The sequence below is a fragment of the Hemitrygon akajei genome, chromosome 4 (assembly GCF_048418815.1).
Source record: "Hemitrygon akajei chromosome 4, sHemAka1.3, whole genome shotgun sequence".
Classification (NCBI taxonomy): domain Eukaryota; kingdom Metazoa; phylum Chordata; class Chondrichthyes; order Myliobatiformes; family Dasyatidae; genus Hemitrygon; species Hemitrygon akajei.
In genome coordinates this window covers 44616100-44639995 of record NC_133127.1, presented here as the reverse complement: position 1 = coordinate 44639995, position 23896 = coordinate 44616100, and the positions used below count along the sequence as shown (strand labels likewise).

Below are 23896 nucleotides of genomic sequence, written 5' to 3'. Positions count from 1 at the left end.
AAGCGACATGGGTAACAGCAAGGTTTCACTCCCAAATGATCTCAATGTCCATTATGCTCACTTTGACCATGGAGGCACATTCATGAACTCCCACAGCCTTTGATGACCCTGTGATTCAGTCTCTGAGGCTGACATGAAAACATCCTTCGGGAGGGTGAATCATTCTGAATATTTATTTTGTATCTTTTAAGTATGGATGCTGAAGTGACATTCTTAGCAATAAAAATAGTTCATTCCCAGATGGGGTGTTTAGGGAGGACATGTGGGCTTTGGAGATGGTTCGGCCAAGATTAATTGCAATGATTCCAGCTATAACTGCAGATGAACTTAATAAAAACAAGAGAGATTTCTGTGCATGAAACAGAAGCTTGAGAGAATAAATAAAAATACAGTGAATGCCAGAAATCTTCAGCTGGTCTGGCAATAGCTGTGAAGAGAAAAGGTTTCAGGTAGATGATCTCTTTTCAGAACTGGGAATGCAGTGGGTTTTGGTTAATAGGGTCACATCAAGACCAGTACATTTTGGCCCGGTTAAGTGGCTGACCCGTTTACCTGATTTCATGGAAATAGTTAAAAAAGTATAAAAATAACAGCCAACCTACCATTTAACTGAGTAACAAATTATGTGTTTAAATGAAATACAGAACAAATTAGAACACTACCAATGTTACTGGTTGTTGCCCTTCATATCCGATGATGACAGGAAACCTGTGTGGGAGAGTTTGTAAAGTGGAAAAGCCGTTCCACTGGGGCAGTTCCACTTTTTCGACCTTGGAGGTCTGGGTCCAGCGGGATGAGTGGATATCACAGCTGGGGTCTTCCTCGCTTACAGTGGATGACCATGAATTTTGTGCTCTGTCATGCTATTCACTCTCCACCGAGCGTTGCAGAAATGCCTTCCGGGGCTTTGGATCCCACTGTAGATCTCATCCACCCAGTCTGCTGGAGCTGACTCCGCATGCTAGGACAGGCTTGTTACCGGTTGAGACCTGCTGGCTGCCTTCACCTGGTTCAGCCCATCAGTTGAAAGGTGTTGCATGCAATTGGCTGCTTGTTGCCTCAGGAGAGAGCTGCGTGTCCTGTGGGGACCAAAGGTAACATTCAAAACGATTGACGATACCTTCAAAATATTTGTAGTTCCTAACCTTTTGAAGTGGTAAAATCGTTTCATTGTGAAACCCTGCAGTTCCTGGCTTTTCCAAGTCTGAAAGCTTGGAACCACAGTAAGCAAAACAGTCCTGATTGTTTTATGGCTTATTACCACCTATCAGTGACAAAAATCACTGCTTTCTTAACACAAACACAAGTAGCTGATGTTATTTAAAAACTACTTGCTCTAAGCATGGTGTAGTGTCTAATGGTCACATGACATATATGTGACTGATGCTAATTAGAATGCTACCTCAATTAAGTGACATGGTGTCCCAAATAAATGAAAGGAACCTCAGCTATTTTCTCAATTTGTTTTTGTTCTTTAAGAATTGCCCCAAAGAAACAGCTGCCCCGATTAACTAATGGTGTAATTAACTGGAATCCACTGTAGTCTGATATCATTTGAATTTCAAAATACAGAGGAAGGAGGGAGGATAAAAGGAAACGGAGTCAGAATATACTTATAGTACCCACTAGCGATTCCTATCTTTTCTGGTCATTCAGCTTTCGAGCACTGAGATGTTGTAGAATACGAGCGGAGGTATGTGGTAAAGAAGATTTACAAATAACCCGGATTGCTGAAGGATCAGAAATCTGTGGTAATTGGTAAAGTTCTAGAGCACAATTAACAATTCAATTTATTTAATCCCATGTAGGGATGAGCATTGGGATTTAACCATCTGAAGTGCTGATATGAGTTCAAAAAGAATTGGTTAAGTATTTGCTGGAAGAAAAAAAATGTACCTGCCTAGAGGAGTGGTGCTAAGTTGCTCTTTAAAAGGTAGTACAGTCTCGTTGGGCTGAATGGCTTTCTTTCTGTGTTGTTTTGCATGTGTGTGGCAAATGACTGTAAATGTGGAGGTGTGACATCTTTATCAGCATGTTTTTATATCTGGTTTCTGACTTGTATGTGTAGAATGTGACTTCTTAATTAATTTATATTAAAAGAAAGGAAAGGTCAGATTTAGTTTCAAGTGTATTGCTTTTTCAAATCAAAAGGCTCATATAATATACATTGGCACATTTATTTAAATAAAATTCTCAGGTTCATGGTGAGGAATATTGGATTGTATTATGCACAGAGTTTTCATCATTTAACTGGGCTGACTTTGAAGGTCTCATGTTCTTGGTACTTTTGGTTTATTGATTTATTATTAATTTTTTTTCTCTTTTGTATTTGCACAGTTTTTTTCCTACACAGTTGTTGATGTCTCTCCTGTTGGGTGTGGTCTTTCACTGATTCTGTTGTGTTTCATGTACTGACTGTGATTGCCTTCAAGAAAATGAACATCAGTGTTTTATATGCTGACATGCATGTACTGAGATAATAAATCTACTTTGTACTCAAAATAAGTAGTTGGCTAATTTATTTATAGGAGATATGGTTGTGAGTCAGATCAAGACTAGACCAGCTAAGCAGCACTAGATTTCCTCCCTTAAAAAAAAATCATGTTTTGGAATTTCAGTATCGCTGGCAAGGACAATATTTATTGCTCGTCCACATTTGGCCTTGAGTAGATAATAGTGAACCACTGTTGTCCATCTAGTGATGGTACTCCCACAGAACAACAGGGTTTAGAACCAGCAATGATGAAGAAATTATACATCTCTATAACAGGGTGGTGTGCATTTTGGAGTGAGCCTGCATGTGATGGTGGTCCCAAGCACTTGTAACCCTTCAGTGATCTTGGTGTTAGAGGTTGGATCTTTGGGAAATGCCGTTGGGGTATCCGAGGCAAGTGGTGCATTTTTGAGTTTATTTACACACTGTTTCGAGTGTGTGCTAGTATAGTAAGGAATGAATGGTCCAAGTGGTTGTTGGGGAGACAGTGAAGTAGTTTACTTTGTTGTAGATCATTTAAAATATCTTGAAGGATGCTATTGCTGCACTCATCCAGGAAAATGGGAAATGTTTCATTGTGCTCTTCATTTTTGTACCTTGTAGATGGTAGAAAGGTGTTGGTGTGCCTGATGGGAGTTGCGCTGCAGAGGATATTCAGTTCTGATTTGCTCTTCTGGCCTAGTCTAGGTGAGTTGCTGTTCACTGTGGAGACCCCAGAATATTGCTGGTGGTGGGTGTGAAGCTTTGGTAACAAAATAATGCAATTGAATGCCAAAGGGAGGTGGTTAGGTTCTCATACAATAGAGATGGTCATTGCCTGGTATTCGGTGATCCAAATGTTAGTTAGCACTATTAGCCCATTTTCAATGCTCTCATCAGGGGTTCATAGACCCCTTGGCAAATGTCAGGGCTCCAAGATATAAAGAAGGTTGGGAATTGCTGCTGTAGATCTTGCTGGATGCTATCATAGGTAGATGGAATTGAACATGGCATAATCATTGGCAAACACACTCCCCTTTTAATGTTAATGGAGAAGTTAACAGTCAAATGCTGTTGGCTGGGGAAACTGGCCTGGAGAATACTTGCAGTGATGTCCTGGGGATGTGATGGCAGAACAACAACTGGATAGCCACAATACATTTTCCTTGGTGCAGGAAGTGGCCTCTGATCATTGGCTTTTACCCCCTTCCTGCCAATTGAAGTCAGTTTTACCAGTGTACCTCAATGGCACACTTTGGAGATGGGTGGTTCTGCACATTGATGAGAAATCTATTGGTGAGAGAAATAGTTGGCATAGAAACAAGTTCTTCAGCTCAAGTTGTCAATGCCGACCAAGTTGCTGATATAAGCTAATCCCATATTCTTGTATTTAACTGAAGTCCCTCTGAATCTTTCATATCCATGTGCCTGTCCAAATGAATTTGAAGCATCGTAGTTGTACCTGCCTCTGCTACGTCTTCTGTCAGCTTGCTTGACATACCCTCTAAGATCAGCTTTATTATCACTGATTTATATCTCGTGAGATTTGTTATTATGGCAGTAGTACTGTGCAAATACATAAAAATTAGTATAAATTACAAAATAAATAGTGCAAAAAATAAAAGAGTAATTAAATGGTGTTTATGGGTTCATGGACAATTTAGAAATCCTAATGGTAGAGGGGAAGAAACTGTTCCTAAATCACTGAGTGCAGATCTTCAGATACCCGTACCTCCTCCCCGTTGGTAGCTATGAGAAAAAAGCATGTCCTTGATGGTGGTTGTCCTTGGTGATGGACATGGCTGCTTATTGAAAATATTCTCTTTGGTAGATATACAAACAAGTTGGATGAACTCAGTAGGTCAGGCAGCATCCATTGAAATTAGCAGTCAACGTTTCGGGCCAAGACCCTTCGTCAGGACTGGAAATGTTGACTGCCCATTTCAACGGATGCTGCCTGACCTGCTGAGTTCATCCAGCTTGTTTGTACATCTTGATTTGACCACAGCATCTGCAGTGTACTTTGTGTTTACTTCTCGTTGGTAGAGAGTGTTGTGATTGTGATGGGATTGGCTGTGTCAACAGCTCTCTGTAGCCTCTCTCAATCCTGTGGATTGGAGACTTCATACCAGGTGGTGATGCACCCAGCTGGTCAGACTGCTCTTCACTGTATATCTGTAGAAATTTGCTAGAGTTTTTGGTGACATACTAAATCTCCTTAAACTTATTATAAAGTAGAAAAAGTTGCCTCTCAGGTCCCCTTTAAATCTTTCCCACCTCACCTTAAATCTATGTCCTGTCTTTTTGACTGCCCAAAAATTGGGATTAAGACTGCAAGCATTCACATTACTTATATTATTTTACATACCTTTATCAGGTCACCGCTCAGCCTCCAAAGCTCCAGAGAAGACTGCACCACACTATCCAATCTCTCCTTATCATTTGAGCATTCCAATCCTCCTGAATATTTCCTCCACCCTTCCTAGCTTAGATAGATCTTTTTTTAGCTATGTGACCAGTACTGCAATCAGAGCACTAAGTATGGTTTCATCAATGTCTTATTTAGTTGGAACATGACATCCCAGCTCCTGTATTTTATTGCCTTCTCCAACTTGTCAACCTGTGTGACCACTTTAACTGCTGTGTTAGTACTGACGTTGATGACTGAGACTAGAATGTGTGGTAAATGGCTGGATTGATATGTCCTGTATTTCGTGTGCTGGAAATACTTAGTTGGTTTTCCACCCTGTCAGGTAGATGTCAATGGTGTTACAGTAGCAGAACAGCTTGACTAGAGGAATAATTAATTCTGGCGTGTTGACTTTCTGAACTACAGGTCAGATGATGTAAGACCATAATACGCAGGAGCAGAATTAGGCCACTTAGCCCATTGGATCTTCTCTGCCATTCCATCATGGTTGACTTATCATCCTTCTCAACCCCATTCTCCTACTTTCTCCCCGTAACCTTTAATGTCTTGATTAATAAAGACCTTAATCAATCACCACCTTAAATATACCTAAGTCCCTTTGCACCTCTGATTTTTGAATTCTTTCCATTAGAAATTAGTCCAGCCTTTGCAGTATGCACTGCTCTCAGTTTTTTTTTGGTATCATTTGGCTGAAGGCTGCCTTTTCTGATAGTTGGGATAGTAATATCAGATAGTAACTTGTTGTTGAATTTAAGGCAGTGGTTGTATTTAAGATTGGAACAGATTCCAAGACTCATTCCAGGTATCAAGACCTGCGGGAGAGATTTAATCTCCAATGTCAACAATCTCTTTCCCTCCACAGATGCTGATCAACTCACTGAATGCCTCCAACAGATGGTCTGTTGCATCAGTATCCCCATGAACTTCCACTATTACCTCACCAGTGCAACCACACTTTTCTTGTAATGCATGACCTCAATAGTAGACAGTACTCAAGCTGTGGTCCAACAGGTGGTGATAGAATTGATCCTGAGTCAGTGTTTCAAGGGGAATGGAGAACATCCTTATTCCCTTTGTCAATATGTATCTCTTGATCAAACCAGATTAGTTGATTGAAAATAAAACAAGAAAATGTTGGAAGTACTCAGCAGGTCAGGCTGCATCTATGTAACAGAAAGACCAAACATTTGAAGTTGAAGACAATTGTTCGGAAGTGGGAAGGAGACAAGGAATGTTTGGTGTCTGACTTGCATGAGTAATTTGATCACTATTTTGGGACCTTGCTACTCATAAATTACTCCCATGTTATAAAAGTAACTAATTTTCAGTGGTGGAGCTGGGAAATTATGAGACGTAAATGGAAGCATTTTCTTCCACAGAAGATAAATTTATTCAGAATAAGGTTAACTGCCACCTCCAGGATAAAAGATGCCACGTTTCAGAATCCAAATCAGATTTATCACTCTCTTACTGTATATAATGTGAATTTTTTTTTTGCAGCAGAAGTGCAACATAAAAATTTTTAAAAAAATATATGAACTACAATAATAAATAACAGTGCAAAGAAGATAAATTAAGGTATTGTCTGTGTGTTTTGGACCTTTCAGAAATTTGATGGTGGTGGGGGGGAAGCTATCTTTGAATCGATGAGTGTGGGTTTTCAGTGTCTTGTACCTGGTAATACAAGAAGAGTGCATTTCTTGGACAGGGTCTTTGGTAATTCATGCCACCTTCTCAAGGGATCACCTCTTGAAGATTTTCTCAGTGCTGTGGTGAGTTGTGCCCATGCTGGAGCTGGCTGAGTCTACAACCCTCTGCAGACTCTTGTGGACAGCTTTGTACTTTGTTGGATTTATAGCATGCTTTGTGTTTTTTGGACAAGAACCTATGTGAAACCAACCTTTAAAGATGGAACCTGGCAGGTATGTTTACTTCTAAGATAATTGGACGTCCAGATACCATCCCTCTTAAGTAGCAGGTGTTCCAGTAACTAAACAGCAAACATATGCATGTTCACTTAAAGACTGCTCCACACTCTCCATGGAGATTGGATCGAGGTTTTCCCCTTGAGTATGTTTCCTGTAGATTAGGTGCCTGTACAGAGCAGGCGATTAATCTGGAAAAACTTGGCAAATGTTCAGTGTTCCATTCAGGGAATTTTTTTTGTGTAATTTGAAACACATGGGCCAAAATATCTACATAAATAAAATGTAAGTTAAAAGACCTTTCCTACTGTATTGATGCTGAGTTAAAAATAATTACCCTGACTTGCACTCAACTTGCTGTGCAGAGAATCAAATAACGTTCATGAAATACTACTTAAGTTGTGAAAACTGCTCACTTTCTTCAGAATATCATTGATGAATGTGCTTTCAGCTGACGGAGCCTTGCAACCCTCTGGAAACTCCTCTTGAAGATGATTTTAAAATCTATCTCTCTTACTAATTTTTTGGACACCCTTCCTAATAATTAGTCAACTTGGTATGATTATTTTGTAACTAATGAAACTCCTGTAAAGCACTTGGAGTTCTTTCTTTGCTTTAAAGAGGCTATGTAGATGCAGATTTACATGGATTATTCTGAACTTGCTGCTTTATGTAAATGAATTGACAATTATTTCAAGTCAACACCTTGTATTTATGCCGTAATTTTGTGGTAAAAAGGACTTCCACTAGAGACTTTACTATTGTAAGTAAGCAGAGCTGACCAAGAGCTTGGCTAAATGTATGCTTTCAGAAGATCTCTAAAGGTGGTGGATAATGATAGAGAAGTGAGTGAGTTTGTAATTGATGATTTGGGGAAGAGGTTTCATAACCACGCGCTTTGCTGCTAAACAAATTGTGCTGGAAACAATAAGAGACGTATATAAGAATAATCTATTCAAGAACATTTTATTGGTGAAAATGACTTGCAAATGTGATGTTTTTCATGAAACTTGATTCAGTTTCAAATAACAGAACAAATGTGCTTTCTCATGTGCAATGGATACCAGTTAAGTGGGCCATCTTTTCGTCAGGGCAGCCGCTTATTTGGGACAACTCTTAAAGAACAAAAACTAATTGAGAAACTTGCTGGGATTTCCTTTGTTTATTTGGGATGCTGTGCTGTTTAATTTGAACAGGAGTCTATTGCTAAACAGTTTCTCATTAGCATCAGTCGTGTGTACTTGTGTGGCTGTGAGACAGTTTTAAAATAGTGTCAGTGGTGTTTATTTGTATTTTAAAAGGCAAGTGATTTTTTTTTCGCTGACAGCAAGAAATAAGCAGTAAGACAATTTAGAACTGTTTTGCACATTAGGGTTCCATGCATTCAGACATAGACATAGAAAGGTCAGAAAGAGCTGGGAATGAAAATGAAATTATTTCACTATTTCAATAAGTTAGGGACTATGAAGAATTTGAAGGTATCAGCAATCATTTTAAATGTTACAATGAAAATGAAGATTTGGAGGATGCCATTGTCAAAAGCATTGCATGAGGCAATCCATTATCTGCACTAGGCCTCTGCACTGATTTTGTTTATTTACAGTCAATTAAAAGTACGCCAGTGTACACTGGATGAATTCCTCTGTCAATAACTATTAGGAACTAAAACAGTTTTATAGTATTGGTTATTGGCACTATTCTAATTTGTTCTGTACTTCATTTACAGTAAATATATATGATACTTAAAAAAATGATACTTAAAGGGTTGACGGTGGATATGCAATGGCAAGCATTTAAAGATCACATGGATGAACTACAACAATTGTTCATCCCAGTTTGGCAAAAGAATAAACCAGGGAAGGTAGTGCACCCGTGGCTGACAAGGGAAATTAGGGATAGTATCAAGTCCAAAGAAGAAACATATAAATTAGCAAAAAAAAGTGGCACACCTGAGGACTAGGAGAAATTCAGAGACCAGCAGAGGAGGACAAAGGGCTTAATTAGGAAAGGGATAAAAGATTGAGAGAAAGCTGGCAGGGAACATAAAAACTGACTGTAAAAGCTTTTATAGATACGTGAAAAGGAAAAAGATTGGTCAAGACAAATGTAGGTCCTTTACAGTCAGAAACAGGTGAATTGATCATAGGGAACAAAGACATGGCAGACCAATTGAATAACTACTTTGGTTCTGTCTTCACTAAGGAGGACATAAGTAATCTTCCAGAAATAGTAAGGGACCGAGGGTCTAGTGAGATGAAGAAACTGAGGGAAATACATGTTAGTAGGGAAGTGGTGTTAGGTAAATTGAAGGGATTAAAGGCAGATAAATCCCCAGGGCCAGATGGTCTGCATCCCAGAGTGCTTAAGGAAGTAGCCCAAGAAATAGTGGATGCATTAGTGATAACTTTTCAAAACTCCTTAGATTCTGGATTAGTTCCTGAGGATTGGAGGGTGGCTAATGTAACCCCACTTTTTAAAAAAGGAGAGAGAAACCGGGGAATTATAGACCGGTTAGTCTGACATCGGTGGTGGGGAAAATGCTAGAATCGGTTATCATATATCATATTATTCATATGAAGAAAGACTGGATCGACTAGGCTTATATTCACTGGAATTTAGAAGATTGAGGGGGGATCTTATTGAAACGTATAAAATTCTAAAGGGATTGGACAGACTAGATGCAGGAATATTGTTTCCGATGTTGGGGAAGTCCAGAACGAGTGGTCACAGTTTAAGGATAAAGGGGAAGCCTTTTAGGACCGAGATGAGGAAAAACTTCTTCATACAGAGAGTTGTGAATCTGTGGAATTCTCTGCCACAGGAAACAGTTGAGGCTGGTTAATTGGCTATATTTAAGAGGAAGTTGGATATGGCCCTTGTGGCTAAAGGGATCAGGGGGTATGGAGAGAAAACAGGTACAGGGTTCTGAGTTAGATGATCAGCCATGATCATACTGAATGGTGGTGCAGGCTCGAAGTGCAGAATGGCCTACTCCTACACCTATTTTCTATGTTTCTATGTTTCTATATAGTTTGTTATTTAGTTAAATGGTTGTTTGTCTTTTTTATATATTTTTAACTATTTCTATGAAACTTCGGCTAATTATAGCAGCTGCAGTTAGGCCATTCAGATTGAAACCAATAATTATTTATTATAATTATCTCATGCACTTAATTTCCATTTTAATTCTACAGAAGCTTGCATGAAAATGCTTTTAAATTTTCTGCTAAAGATTGAACAACATACAATCATTACTGTTTGTCTATCTTGTTCACTTATTACTGGAAAGAGAATCATATTGCTAAGATGGTGACTGCTATTTTTATGTTAATATTCAGGCTTGGTGGTTGAAAATGGGAAGAGTTTAATCCTTAATTGGAGCTGACTGAACATGGAGAAATAATTTATTATTTGCAGAGCCATTGTCTAAATATTTATGAGTTCCAAATCTTAAGGCTTCTTTCCAAAACCTTTTAAGTAAGTCTCTGCAAAGTTCTTGGCAAATCTCCAGAGCATATCTGTTAGAAACCAGCAATGCTAAACAAGGAAATGAAGATATAAAAGTGAAAGCAATTTCTCTATACGCATTACTTCTATGCATCTAAGGAGGGAGATTGCCTCTGTTGATCAAAGGAGTTCCTTCTTGTTGGTGAGATAAATGGAAGAATAATCATTTCTCCAATTTGCAGCCGCCGACAGCAGCTGCTGCTGGCTAGTCTGCTGAAGTGTTTTCTCTGGATTGCTGATCCAAAAATGTAGGGAATGTTTAATGGGAATCTTCAAATTCTTAGCTTTACCAGTGCATTAGATGCTATTCAGACCTGAGCTGATTTTGTTACTACTGCAGTAACTGAGTGAGCAATGATTGTCTGTCAGGTTTTGAGAGCAATAGCTTTCCCTAGAATTGTGTATGGATCTCTCTGAAAGACAAAGGAATTCAGTTAAGAATCCAGCTAACTACAGTTTGCCTGCACTTTGTCTTTGACTGTAAATCATTAAGTGGTGATCAGATATAGAAATATTCACTTTTAAGGCATCACATTCTTCATTGTACAAATGGTTAGGACACAAACTAAATCCCTACAGATCAAAATGCTCTGCTAATAGCTGTATTCCAGCAAACTTGATGCCCAAGAATCCAAGTTACTGCAATTTGTAAATATCAGTGTTGAGTAAAGTAATACAGTGCAGATCATTGTGACAGCAGAGACTAGTTTTAAAGTGTAGCAACAGCACAATCATGTTTACCTTGGCTTTACTAACTGAGTCAATCACAGAGATTTATGGCACATGTGCACCAGACCAAAGCAGGTTTAAAGGAGAAGCTTGCAGAAACTGCAAGTAAGTAGGGCACATACAAAGAGCAAGTCGGGCAGACAAAAATAAGTGGACTGCACAGAGAGGAGAAAAGGATAAAGATTGAATTTGCAGTTTCAAAAATAGCACCAATTTGCATGCTGTTGATTTAAAAAAATCTGATAATCATGAGAGTGATACAGGACTGGGTAGCCTCAAGATTTACAATGTGCAAACTAACAAAAGACGAGCAGTATGATTTGTACTAGAAGTGAATGGCAAATTAATTTAAATGGAATCGGACACTAGCTCAGCTGTTTCATTCATCCCATGAACAGAGTTGGAATTGCATTTGAAAGATACTGAATGAAAGCCTGTAGTTATCCAACTAAGAACCTATACTGGAGAAAGGATAACTACTGCGGATATGACATTTGCAACAATTAAATACAACAACTGACAAGCCACATTGAGCTTGTATCTGGTAAAAATGGGAAATCTAGTATTTTGGGGTTGCGAGTGGCTGAGACAAATATAACTTGATTGAAGCTCCATGCTCCATTTGCATGCCACATTCCCTGCAATGGTCGTGGCTATCCCTTGAGGTCGAGGATGATGGTCTTCATTCCGATGATCTATCACAGAGCAAAGACGCCTGTGTGTGTATTTGTTTAACGTGTATTTGATGTTGCACTCCAAGAAGCACACGATACTTCACAGATCAACCAACTGATTCCAGTGGCATGGAAATCACGACAATTGGAGCTGATGGATTTGTTGCAGCCTTCATCCGCCTTCATAGCCATTGAGTTTGAAGTAACTTCATCTGCCTGTTCCACTGTTGATGTCTTGGTTGGATTGTTCTTTGTCAGGGACCTCACCCTCGACCTTACCGCCATGGGTGCCCCTACCAGGAGCATAGCTCCAGACGGCATCGCTTTTGGGATCTCAGGACCACACAAGCATGGTGACAATCCACAGAGAATATTCCCTGCAATAGAGACAACGGAAAGTGACTTGAGAAAGGTACTGGATGATACCCAGCGGTGCTCAGAGATGGCATTTGAAAACTCAAACATATCAAGGGTAAAATAATGTTGAATGAAAATGCCACACCCAAGTTCTGGTGAGTCCATCCAGTTCCTTATACCATCTATGATAAAATAGTCAGTGAGCTAGATCACATGGAGGCTGAGGGGTTTAATTCCAAGGTTGAGTGGAGCCCATGGGCAACACCAGTGGTACCAGTAGCCTAGAAGAATGGGTCTATCAGGATCTCTGGTGATTTTAAGGTCACCATCAACCCAGTACTGAAAGTAGATTAATACCCTCTGCCTAGGATAGAGGAAATCTTCGCAAACTTTTCTGGAGGGAATCACTTCAGCATAGTGGACTTAGCTGAGGCCTACCTACAGATGGCGATGGAAGAAGATTCCAAAGTGTTTCTTAATATAAACACTCAGGAAGTGCTTTATTGCCATAATAGGCTTATTTTTTGGAGTAGCATCTCTACCTGTAGAGTGGCAGAAAGCAATGGACCAGTTACAGCAAGGCTGCCATGGCACTCAGTATTAGCTGGATAACATCATTGTTACTGGTGCGGATGACAACGAACATCTCCCAAATCTCCAGACGGTGTTAACATGAATAGAAGATTATGGGTTCAGAACATGACACAAGTGTGAATTCTTTAAACCAAGCATCACTTACTGTGGTCACACCATTGATGCCCAAGCATTATACAAGTGTGGTGAGAAAATTCAAGCAGTGGTAGATACTCCAAGACAAAGGGCATGTCACAGTTGTGGTCCCTTTTAGGATCTGTCAATTACTCTAACAGGTTCCTGCCAAACCTGGCTACTGTGCTGCATCCCTTGAACTCATTACTATTGATGCACCATCAATAACTCTCGGAGACAGGAAGTGAACGATAGGCTTTTATTAGCAGCAAAAGGGAGCACGACATCTTGGAGACTGAGCGAGGAGCAGTGCCCCAATCGCCTTTATACAGGGGTCTGTGGGAGGAGCCGCAGGAGCAGTCAGCACAGGGGCGTGTCCAGACAGGTATACATAGTTTACCACAACTACAGAACAGGAAGAAGTGGTAATGGGCAAAGCAGTGTAAGGTGGGGATTTCTAAAAGCTAAAGGAAATGGTGACATCAGACACTGTAGTCACACATTTTGATCCAAATCATCCAGTGCAGCTTGCCTGTGACAAATTGCCTTAAGTTATAGGTGCAGTTTTGTCACAGGTTAAGAGTGATGGAAGTGGAAGCCCTTTGTATCATGTTCCCTTAACACTGCAGAGAAAAATTAAGCACAAATTGACACAGGCCTTCAAACTTGTTTGGTGTGTTAAATGTTTCAACCAGTACTTGCATGCGAGAGAGTTTAGCCTCATTACTGATCACCAATCAATAGTGTCCATTTCCAATACACTAACAGCAGAAACAGCATGAATGCAGAGATGGGCACAGTTCCTTGTAGGGCACAATTACAAGATCAAATTGAAGAGGACAACTAATTATTCAAATACTGATGGATTGTCCTGTTTATTCTTGGAAAAGGAAATTGAAGAAAAATTTACAAAAGAGGACACTCTCCTTAACACATTCTCCCTACTGCAAATTGTAAGACTCCCTATTACAGCAGATGTGATTGTAAGAGAAACTAGAAAAGAGCCCATACTGTCTCAGATCTACATTGCCACCCAAAATGGCTGGAATGTGCAGGAGTAATTCCAGTTCCCTCATTTTTACCAGTGCTGTTGTGAACTTGTCCTTGATGGGGGTTGCCTTATGTGGGGATTGAGAATTGTTGTACCATTCAAGCTGAGAGCTAAAGTGTTAGAGGTGCAAAATGCCGGATATCGAGGTGTGGTCAAAGTGAAAGGGTTGTCTTAAAGCTTCGTCTGATGGTTTGAGATAGATCAGCAGATCAAGCAGCTTGCCATGCACTGTTCTGGATGCCAACACATCAAGGAGATGCCAAGAGCAGCACCTATCCATCCCTGGGAATGACCTGCATTGCCCTGGCAGAGGATTCATGTGGATTTTGCTGGACCATTCATGGACACAAATTTCTTGGTTGTAGGGGATGCAGCTAAAATGTGGCCAGAAGTGTTCCCAATAGCCTCCACTACAACCTCACACACTATTGATATGATGAGAACCCCCCCCCCCAAGGATTTGTGTTCCAGATCAGTTTATTGCAGACAGCTTTAGTCATTCTTAAAAATTAATGAAATGACATATATGCACTGTACCACCCAGCTACAAAAGGTTTGACCAGAGTCTAAAGAGTCCACCACGAACGGTGTCGCCAGAACACACTACACTGGCTCTGAATCAGAAGGTCACTTATTTCTTGTTGGCATATCGCAATGCAATATAGTCCACAACCGGCAACTCTACCAGCTATGCTGTTTCCAACTCTGTGTTTCCTTTCAATGAGTTTTTATGTTTTGGAGTTATCAAACATAACACTTTACTATTTATGTGCCCATCAAAATATCGTCCAAATTTTGCTGTTGTTCCTGTCACTACTACTTTCAGCTTATTCTATATTGTACCACCATCTGTGTGAAGAAGTTGCCCTTCTGGTTCCTTTTAAACACTTCACCTCTCAATTTCACCTATGTCCTCGGGTTTTTCATACCCCTTCTTGGGAGTGGGGGGATATATGCTCACTAAATCTGAGCTTCTCGTGATTTCATACACCTGTAGAAGATCATCTCTCAATCTCCTGCTCTCCAAGGAATATTACCTAGCCTGACCAACTTCAGGCCTTTGAGTCCTATCAGCATCTTTGGAAAACTTTCCTACGCTTTTCCCTGCATTCTTTCTAGTTTAATGATGTCTTTGGTATGACAGGGCAAACAAAACTGCTCACAGTACTCCAAGAGAAGTCTCACCAGTGTCAATTAGGCTTTAGATGATCTGAGCAATGGAATCAACATGCACGAAACAGTACACCCTGACACATTCACCATCATTTTGGGGGATTTTAACCAGGCCAGTCTGAAAAGATCATTAAACAAATACCATCAACAGATCACTTGCAATAGCAGAGGAAACAACATACAGGACCATTGTTACACTACCATCAAGAATGCCCACTGTGTTATTCCAAGCCCTCAGTTCGGGAAGTCTGATCACCTGGCTGTACTTCTACTCCCTGAGTACAGGCAGAGACTGAAGATTGCAGCACCAGTAGTGAGGACCAAGAAGGTTTGGACAAGAGAAGCACAGGAGCACTTACAGGACTGTTTTGATTCAGTGGTATGGACCTTATTCAGAGATTCATCTTCGAATCTGGATGAGTATGCTGCAGTTGTTACTGACTTGATTAAAACCTGTATGGATGAGTCTGTGCCTACAAAGACTTACTGTTGTCACGTACCCCGTGACGGGTTAAAGAACCAGCAGAAATGGAAAACCCTTTGGAGTCTGGTATTGCTATTAACTAATAGTGTTTATTAGTAACTACACAATACAGTAATATTATTGCAGATATATATCAAACAGGTTAGCAATGATTTTATATCTATCTATATATATATATGGAAATAGAAAAAAAAACAGGCTTTTTCAAACCTGGGGTGAATGGATACAGTCTTACGATGATGAAGAGAGTTCAGTTCAGTTGGTGGTATTTAGTTGAGTAGAGTTGGAGGGAAGGAGAGAGAGAGAGAGATGTGTAGGTCTTCAGGTGAGCTGGTGCCATCGATCTTCCCGTTGTCCTCCAAAATCCTTTTGAAGTCACCGACTGAGATCATAACAAAGGCGACCATTCTTCTGTGGTGGAATTATCAACCCAAGCAAGGGTTGGACACACAAATAATTCCCCACCGGTCACACCTTTTCCACACGGTGAGAGCCACTGATTGATTTCCCTGAATCGATCCTCCAAAAACCCACCTTCCTGTGGGCACAACAAAGCTCATCCAGTGTCCAGAACCATTGGTCCGAGTCCAGCAGCTGACCTGGTATTTATCTCAGCATGCTGAATGCCAGCTGTCCATCAAACTGCTCCGTCCTTCTGTCTGTAAGAACTTACAAGTAGGCAGTGTCCTTGTAGAAATGTAAACAAGCTGTTGAGAAACCATAACATCAATCTTCCGAGCATTCTTCGCCCCTCTCTCTCTTAATAACAAGGTCTCTGCGTTGGACACCTCCCTCTCTCTCTTTCTTTTTAAGAGCACAGTTCATAGGGTCAATTCAGGACCCCGTCACACTGTACATTCCCAAACCAAAACAAGAGGTATTTCATCCCCTGAAGGCTAGATCTGTGGCATTCAATTCTGGTGACCCAGGTCTGTACCAGAAAACCAGGTATGATCTGCAGAGGACTATTTCAAGGGCAAAGAGACAATTTTGAATGAGGTTGGAAGTGACATTGGATGTACGACAACTCTGGCAGGGTTTGCAAGACATTACTTACTCCAGAGTGAAACCCAATAGCATGAATAGCAGCGGTGCTTCACTACCAGATGAACTTAACACCTTCTATGCCCGCTTTGAAAGGGAGAATATAACTGCAGCTGTGAAGATCTCTGCTGTACCTGGTGACCCTGTGATCTCTGTCTTGGAGGCTGGTGATAGGCTGTCTTTAAAAAGGGTGAACCCTCACAAGGCAGAAGGCCCCAACGGAGTACTTGGTTAAGGCTCTGAACACTTGTGCCAACAACTGGCAGGAGCATTCAAGGACATTTTCAACCTCTCACTGCTACGGGCAGAAGTTCCTACTTGCTTCAAAAAGGCAACAATTATATCAGTGCCTCTGAAGAATAATGTGAGCTGCCTTAATGACTATCGCCCAGTAGAACTCACATCTACAGTGATGAAATGCTTTGAGAGGTTGGTCAACTGAACTCCTGCCTCAGCAAGGACTTGAATCCACTGCATTTTGCCTACAATAGGTCAATGGTGGATGCAATCTCAATGGCTCTTCACATGGCCTTAGACCACTTGGACAATACAAACACCTTTGTCAGGATACAACACACACAAAATGCTGGTGGAACACAGCAGCCCAGGCAGCATCTATAGGAAGAAGTACAGTTGACGTTTCGGGCAGAGACCCTTTGTCAGGACTAACTGAACAAAAAGATAGTAAGAGATTTGAAAATAGGAGGGGGAGGGGGAAATCCAAAATGATAGGAGAAGACAGGAGGGGGAGGGATGAAGCTAAGAGCTGGAAAGTTGATTGGCAAAAGTGATACAGAGCTGGAGAAGGGAGTGGATCATGGGACGGGAGGCCTCGGAAGAAAGAAAGGGGGAGGGGAGCACCAGAGGAAGATGGAAAGCAGGCAAGGAGTGATTGTGAGAGGGACAGAGAGAGAGGAAAAAAAGGGGGTATAAATAAATAAATAAGGGATGGGGTAAGAAGGGGAGGAGGGGAATTAACAGAAGTTAGAGAAATCAATGTTCATGCCATCAGGTTGCAGGCTACCCAGACGGAATATAAGGTGTTGTTCCCCCAACCTGAGTGTGGCTTCATCTTGACAGTAGAGGAGGCCATGGATAGACATATCAGAACGGGAATAGGACGTGGAATTAAAATGTGTGACCACTGGGAGATCCTGCCCATTCTGATACGTCCCACGTCCCATTCCCATGTCAGTTGCATGATTGTCTGGTGCGGAGGGGGTGGGGGGAGGGCTACTGCACAGAACTAAAATGAGCTTCAGAGGGTTGTAAATTTAGTCGGCTCCATCTTCGGTACTAGCCTACAAAGTACCCAGGACATCTTCAAGGAGTGGTGTATGAGAAAGGCAGCGTACTTTATTAAGGACCTCCAGCACCCAGGGCATGCCCTTTTCTCGCTGTTACCATCAGGTAGGAGGTACAGAAGCCTGAAGGCACACATCAGCGATTCAGGAACAGCTTCTGATGCCTAAAAAGACATTGAACACATGAATACTACTACATTTTTAAAATATATATTATTTCTGTTTTTGCACGATTTTTTAATCTATTCAATATTTATATCCTGTAATTGATTTACTTATTTATTGATGTTTTTCTCCTGTATTATTTATTGCATTGAACTGCTGCTGCTAAGTTAACAAATTTCACAACACCTGCCTGTGATGATAAACAAGATTCTGATTCTGATCTTATACAATTGCAACATAACTTTCTAACTCCTCTGCTCATTGCCTTGACTCATGAAGGCTGGCATTCATAATGCCTTCATCACCATCCTATTTCCTGTTGTGCCATGCCAGCAATCTGTATACGTTATTCCTAAATCCCTCTGTTCCATAACTCTTTCCAGGGTCTAACTGTTCGCTTTAGAAATTCCACCCTAGTTTGATGTCCTAAAGGGCAAAACTTTGCACTTACCTACACTGAAGGAAATTTGCTGATCCTCAGCCCACTCTACCTAGCTGATTAAGATTCCCTTGTCACCTCTAATAATTTTCTTCATTGTCTCTGAAGTGACTTACCGTAGATTCCGGATTTTAAGCCGCTACTTTTTTCCCACATTTTGAACAGCTTTGAACTTTGCGGCCAATAATCCGAAGCGGCTAATGCATGGTTTTTTTTCATGCCGCCTCGTAAACATTTTGCCTCGTAACAGTAGACCAATAAAATTGATGAGTAGTTCACAGAGGTCCAATGAAATTGTACGATAAATCAAGCGCACTTTCACAATTAAATTATTGTAAATCAGTCATTTGTACTCACCCTCATCAACATGGAAAACACTCGAAGCATTGTGCTGACTACTTAGTTTAAACTATATTTGTTTTCTGTACTACATCGCGGGATGCTATGACGTCACACCCGGTTTCGCGGTGTCTTGTGGGAAAATGCCGGTTTGCGATGAAACGGGACGGAGGGGGGGGAGCGCATTACGCGAGCGGCTTTGGATCCGAGCGAACGCTGCTTTTAAATGCCGTTTGCGATGAAACGGAAAGGAGGGGGGAGCGCATTACGTGAGCGGCTTTGGATCCGAGCGAACGCTGCTTTTAAATGCCGGTTTGCGATGAAACGGAAAGGAGGGGGGGGAGCGCATTACGCGAGCGGCTTTGGATCTGAGCGAACTCTGCTTTTAAGTTAAAGGTATCAATAACTTTTCCTGGTAGGCTGCAATATATATATTTTTTTACCAGTCGTTAGGAGATATTGGAATGTTGTTCAGTAAAGAAGTATACGCAACGTATATTTAAAAGTAGCCGCGTACGGGCACGGTTCGAAAAAAAGCATTTGCAATATGTATTTGTTTTTGTTACCATATGGATTTAATTAAAAGTTAAAAAAATCCTCACGTGTAATATCTTTCTGTGTAAATATCTCATATTACAACGTGGGACACCTGCGGCCGAAAATCCGGTGCGGCCTAAAATCCGGTGCGGCCTTTACAATTAAAAAAATGATTTTATTTCTAAAATTAGAGCCAGCGGCTTAAAATCAGGTGCGCTCTGTAGTCCGGAATCTACGGTACTTTATTCTCAGCTCAGAAAAGCAACAAGCAGATAAAGTGGCCACTGATCAGGTGTACCTAGTCATTAATGCAAATGTCTAATCAGCTAGTCGTGCACCTACTCAATAGATAAAAGCATGCAGTCAGTGTCTAGAGGTTCAGTTGCTGTTCAGACCAAACATCAGAATTGGGAAGAAATGTGTTTTAATTGACACTGACTACGGAATCACTGCTGGTGGCAGTTTGAGTATCCCAGAAACTGCTGATTCTCTGGGATTTTCACACACAACAATCTCACTTGGGGTTATGTTATCTAAGGACTCTAAATTCATTAAACAATTTGCATGGATATACTTTGAAAACTTGCACCATCTTCAGTGCATTTGCTATATTAAACACAGATAATTCTGGAAACAGCAACATTTAAAAATTATCTTGGTAAGTATATGGATAAGAGATGGTCTTTGGTTGCAGGCAGATGAGACTAACAAGGTAGGCAATTCATTCAGCACAGACTGGTTGGGCCAAGAGACCTGTTGCTGTGCTACGTGACTCTGACACTCAGCAGGTCAGGTATCATTTATGCTGACAGATGCAAAGTTTTCATTTCAGGTGTGTAGCTTTTCATTAGAACTGAAAAGTTCCGAAGCATTCGGGCTCTCACGACCAGACTGTGCAACAGTTTCTTCCCCCAAGCCTTCAGACTCCTTAATACCCAGAGTCGAGACTGACATCTACATCATTTATTATTATATTGAAATTTGTCTTCTACTGTGCCTATTGTCTTGTTTGTTATTTATTAATTAACTGCTGTACTGCCCTCCACTGTTTTGTGCACTTTATGTGGTCCTGTGTAGGTCTATAGTCTAGTGTAGTTTTTGTGTTGTTTTACGTAGTCTAGTGTAGTCTTGTGCTGTCTCACATAGTCTAGTATAGTTTTGTGTTGTCTCATGTAGCACCATGGTCCTGGAGGAACATTGTTTCATTTTTACTGTGTACAGTACCAGCAGTTTATGGTCAAAATGACAATAAAAAGCAACTTGACTTAACTTGTTTACTCTCATTTGGTTTCCAAAGGTCTTGTCTTTCCTGCTAAGTATCTCCTCCTTTCCATTTTATTCCATATTTCAAGGATCTTTGGTATTTTCCTTCCAGTAAATTATTATTGCAATTATTACCTACCTCCCATCCCCCCAAAAAAATGTGGCAGGCTTGGATTTGCATGGTGCCCCTGACTGTCCTTGGTTGATCCGAAACCAATATCAGTCTGCAAAATTGTCAACAGCTTTGAGATTTCCCTGCATGTGTGTTTGAATGTAGAAATCTGGTTACTGCAGCCAGTGATTTGGGAGAGGGTCAGAATGAACTCACGATCTATCGTACTGAGGGAACGGGAATGGGACTAAACCTTTGCTTCTTTTACGGAATCCGGTTGCAGATTGTGTACCGTGCCCAGGCGGCACATATTGATTTTCAGGGGAGAAAATGGCTCTGGAGCAGGGGTTCCCGAACTTTTCCTTTTAGGCCATGGACCAATGCTATTAATAAGGGGTCTGTAGACTCCAGGTTGGAAACCCCTGCTTTAGAGTGTGCGGTCAGCATTTTCTTAATCTGTATAAACTTATGATGGCTTATTAGTCAGCAAAAAATTATTAAAAGAATCAGCAGTATGGCAAAGCCGCCTGTGGTTTTATCTTCACTCAGCTTACGGGATTTCTGGAGATAGGTGTTTATTTTTTTATTGGTTGGTTGTGAGTGCTATAGTCTTAAAAACAATATCCATGTGATTATTTAGCTCTCTGTCCATCCAGCTGTCTAAACATCTCTCACTCTATACATGGTTGAACTCTGTGTCTTGCTTTGGTCTCAGATGTTTTAGAATAGAAAGGACTACGGATTCTGTTCCAAGTTTTCATGCAAATGCTGGATCTCAAGTACTGTGGAGAGTACCGACTTCACCCTGGCTGTTTTTGTACATCCTTTAGCAAAAGGCAAATAACAAGCAATGAAGAAACCCAGAGCGGAGGAGAGTAACTCCTCGACCATGATAAAGCAACATGAGTGGATAAACAGCAGAAGAGTAAATCACTAAGGAAGGGACTAGAGCAGAATTTATTAGTTGAATTGCAAGCTACAATGTAATTGTGGTTGCAAACAATGGAAGTAAATAAATAATGATTCTATAGATGCTTGAAATTCAGAGTAATACACACAAAATGCTGGAGGAATAACAGGTCTGTTGTCATAAGGAAATGAATAAACAGTCAATATTTCAGGCCAAGACCCTTCTTCAGGACTGGAAAGGAAGGGGGAAGACACCAGCATAAAAAGGTGGGGGGAGGGGAAGGGAAGGAGGACTAATTAGAAGGTAATAGGTGAAGCCAGGTGAGTGGGAAAGGTCGAGGGCTGGAGAAGGAATCAAATAGGAGAGGAGAATGGGCCATGTGAGAACGGGAAGAAGGAGGGGCATCAAGTGAGGAGAAGAGATATAAGGCTAGAGTGGGAAATAGAAGGAAAGGGAAGGGGGAGGGGAAAATTACTGTAAGGGAAAATCGATGTTCATGCAATCAGGTTGGAGGCTACTCAGGTGGAATGAGGATTTGCTCCTCTTCCCTGAGAGTGGCTTTATTGTGGCAAAAGAGGAGGTTGTGGGCTGACATGACAGAATGGGGATAGAAATTAAAATAAAATGCTTTGAAATGTTCCTTTTAACAAGAGTTTGTTTTTAGATGTAGTTTGAATATATACAAATGTGACTCAAAGCCAAAGAAACATCCCTTTGGAGACTTAGTTAACAAATATCTGCTTCTGTTGTTTATAGAATGCATCATTTTCCATAATACCACTCGTGTAGCTCCTGTTCCTCCTTCCCCTTCATCCCTGCACTGTCTAGACCCAGAAAACAGCCAGACAAAGATACATTCCTTTGGAGACTTTGTCAACAAGTATCAGCTTCTGTTGTTTATAGAATGAGTCATTTTCCATAATATCACTCATGTAGCTCCTGCTGCCCCTTCCCTTTCATCCCTGCACTGTCTAGTCCCAGAAAACAGCCAGATGGTGTGATTATTACTGTTGTTTCAGGTCCACTTGGAACCATCATCATTGTATGACTGCTCAGGGGAGGAATTGAGATATTTTGTGTGAACATAGTTTGAAGATGATGACAGGTTGTAAATGAGTAGAAATGAGTTGAGCAGATGACAGCCTGACCTGTGGTAAATTGCTGTCAGGGCACGGTATATGTGCAATGGAAAGATTTGCTTTGACAGCCTTGAATTAGATGGGTCAGACAATGGAAACCAGAGTTACACTGTCTTCTCAAGCTGATTGCTGCAGAATGCTCAATTAAATTGAATGTATAAATGAATTAAATCTTGGGGAGAATAAGAGTGGTGACTGTGGTATCAGGCGAAAGATGACAGTTAAAACACATCTGGCCTGCAGTGTCGATAACTCAGGAAAAGTAGAAGCAATAACGTTCCTGTCGCACCAAGAGCTCAACCCCTGCTATTCTGTCAGGATTTTCATCAGCGCAAGGAAAACTGTTCCTGCGTAAAACTCCTCTAGTTGATATCAGTGATAGTAGAGTACTCAGTATTCACTTTTATTCAAATGGACTGATTTGAAAAATAGCTGTTCTTGTTTATTCAATAAACAGCCATCTTTAACCAAAGCTGTTTTCATCCAAACTATTCAGTTTAAAGAGCCAACACTGACTGCCCTACTACCTTTACACCCATAACTGTGGCTAAACACATCTCAAGCACCATTTAGAAATTTTCCTCCTCTCTGTACACTATTGGCTTGTTTCTAATTGCAATTCTTTTGCACTGATGAGTTACTTTACTGTCTTTTTCATGACTATATTATCTGAGTCTATGTACAGGCGTTTAAGTATTTATTATTACTAATAATTGTTTTATTTGTAATTGCATGGTTTGTCTTTTGTACATTGGTTGCCAGATTTTGTGTGTAGTTTTTTTTATTGATTCTATTGTATTTCTTCTACTCTGTCTGCAAGTAAATGAATCTCAAGATGGTATGTAGAGAGATATACGCACTTCAAATATAAATTTACTTTGATCTTTGAACTTTGCTGCTACATGCAATTTTTTCATTGTACCTATACTTCACTGTACTTTGCAGATGACAATAACTCGATTTGACAACATTCCACCCATATTCCATGATTACAGCTATGAACATGGAAGAAATAATTCCATCTGCATTTGGTCTATGAAAGTGACCTAAAGCTTTTTGTTGCCAGACAATGTACTTTTTACTATTTTGAGCTCTCTGATCTGGAAATCAGTCTCACAATCTTAACAAAAAA

At 40.6% G+C, this 23896-nt stretch overlaps 1 protein-coding gene across 3 annotated transcripts in view; it reads left to right on the top strand.

Annotated features, from left to right (window-relative positions):
* Positions 1–23896, top strand: part of ccser1 (coiled-coil serine-rich protein 1) — a 1375213-nt gene that overhangs the window by 140747 nt on the left and 1210570 nt on the right. Inside the window, exon 2 of one of the 3 annotated variants that reach the window (XM_073042461.1) lies at positions 3098–3181. The exons of the other annotated variants lie outside the window; for them this stretch is intronic. The gene's annotated coding sequence lies outside the window, so the exon portion shown is untranslated. The remainder of the gene's footprint in view (positions 1–3097; positions 3182–23896) is intronic. 3 annotated transcript variants of the gene reach the window in all.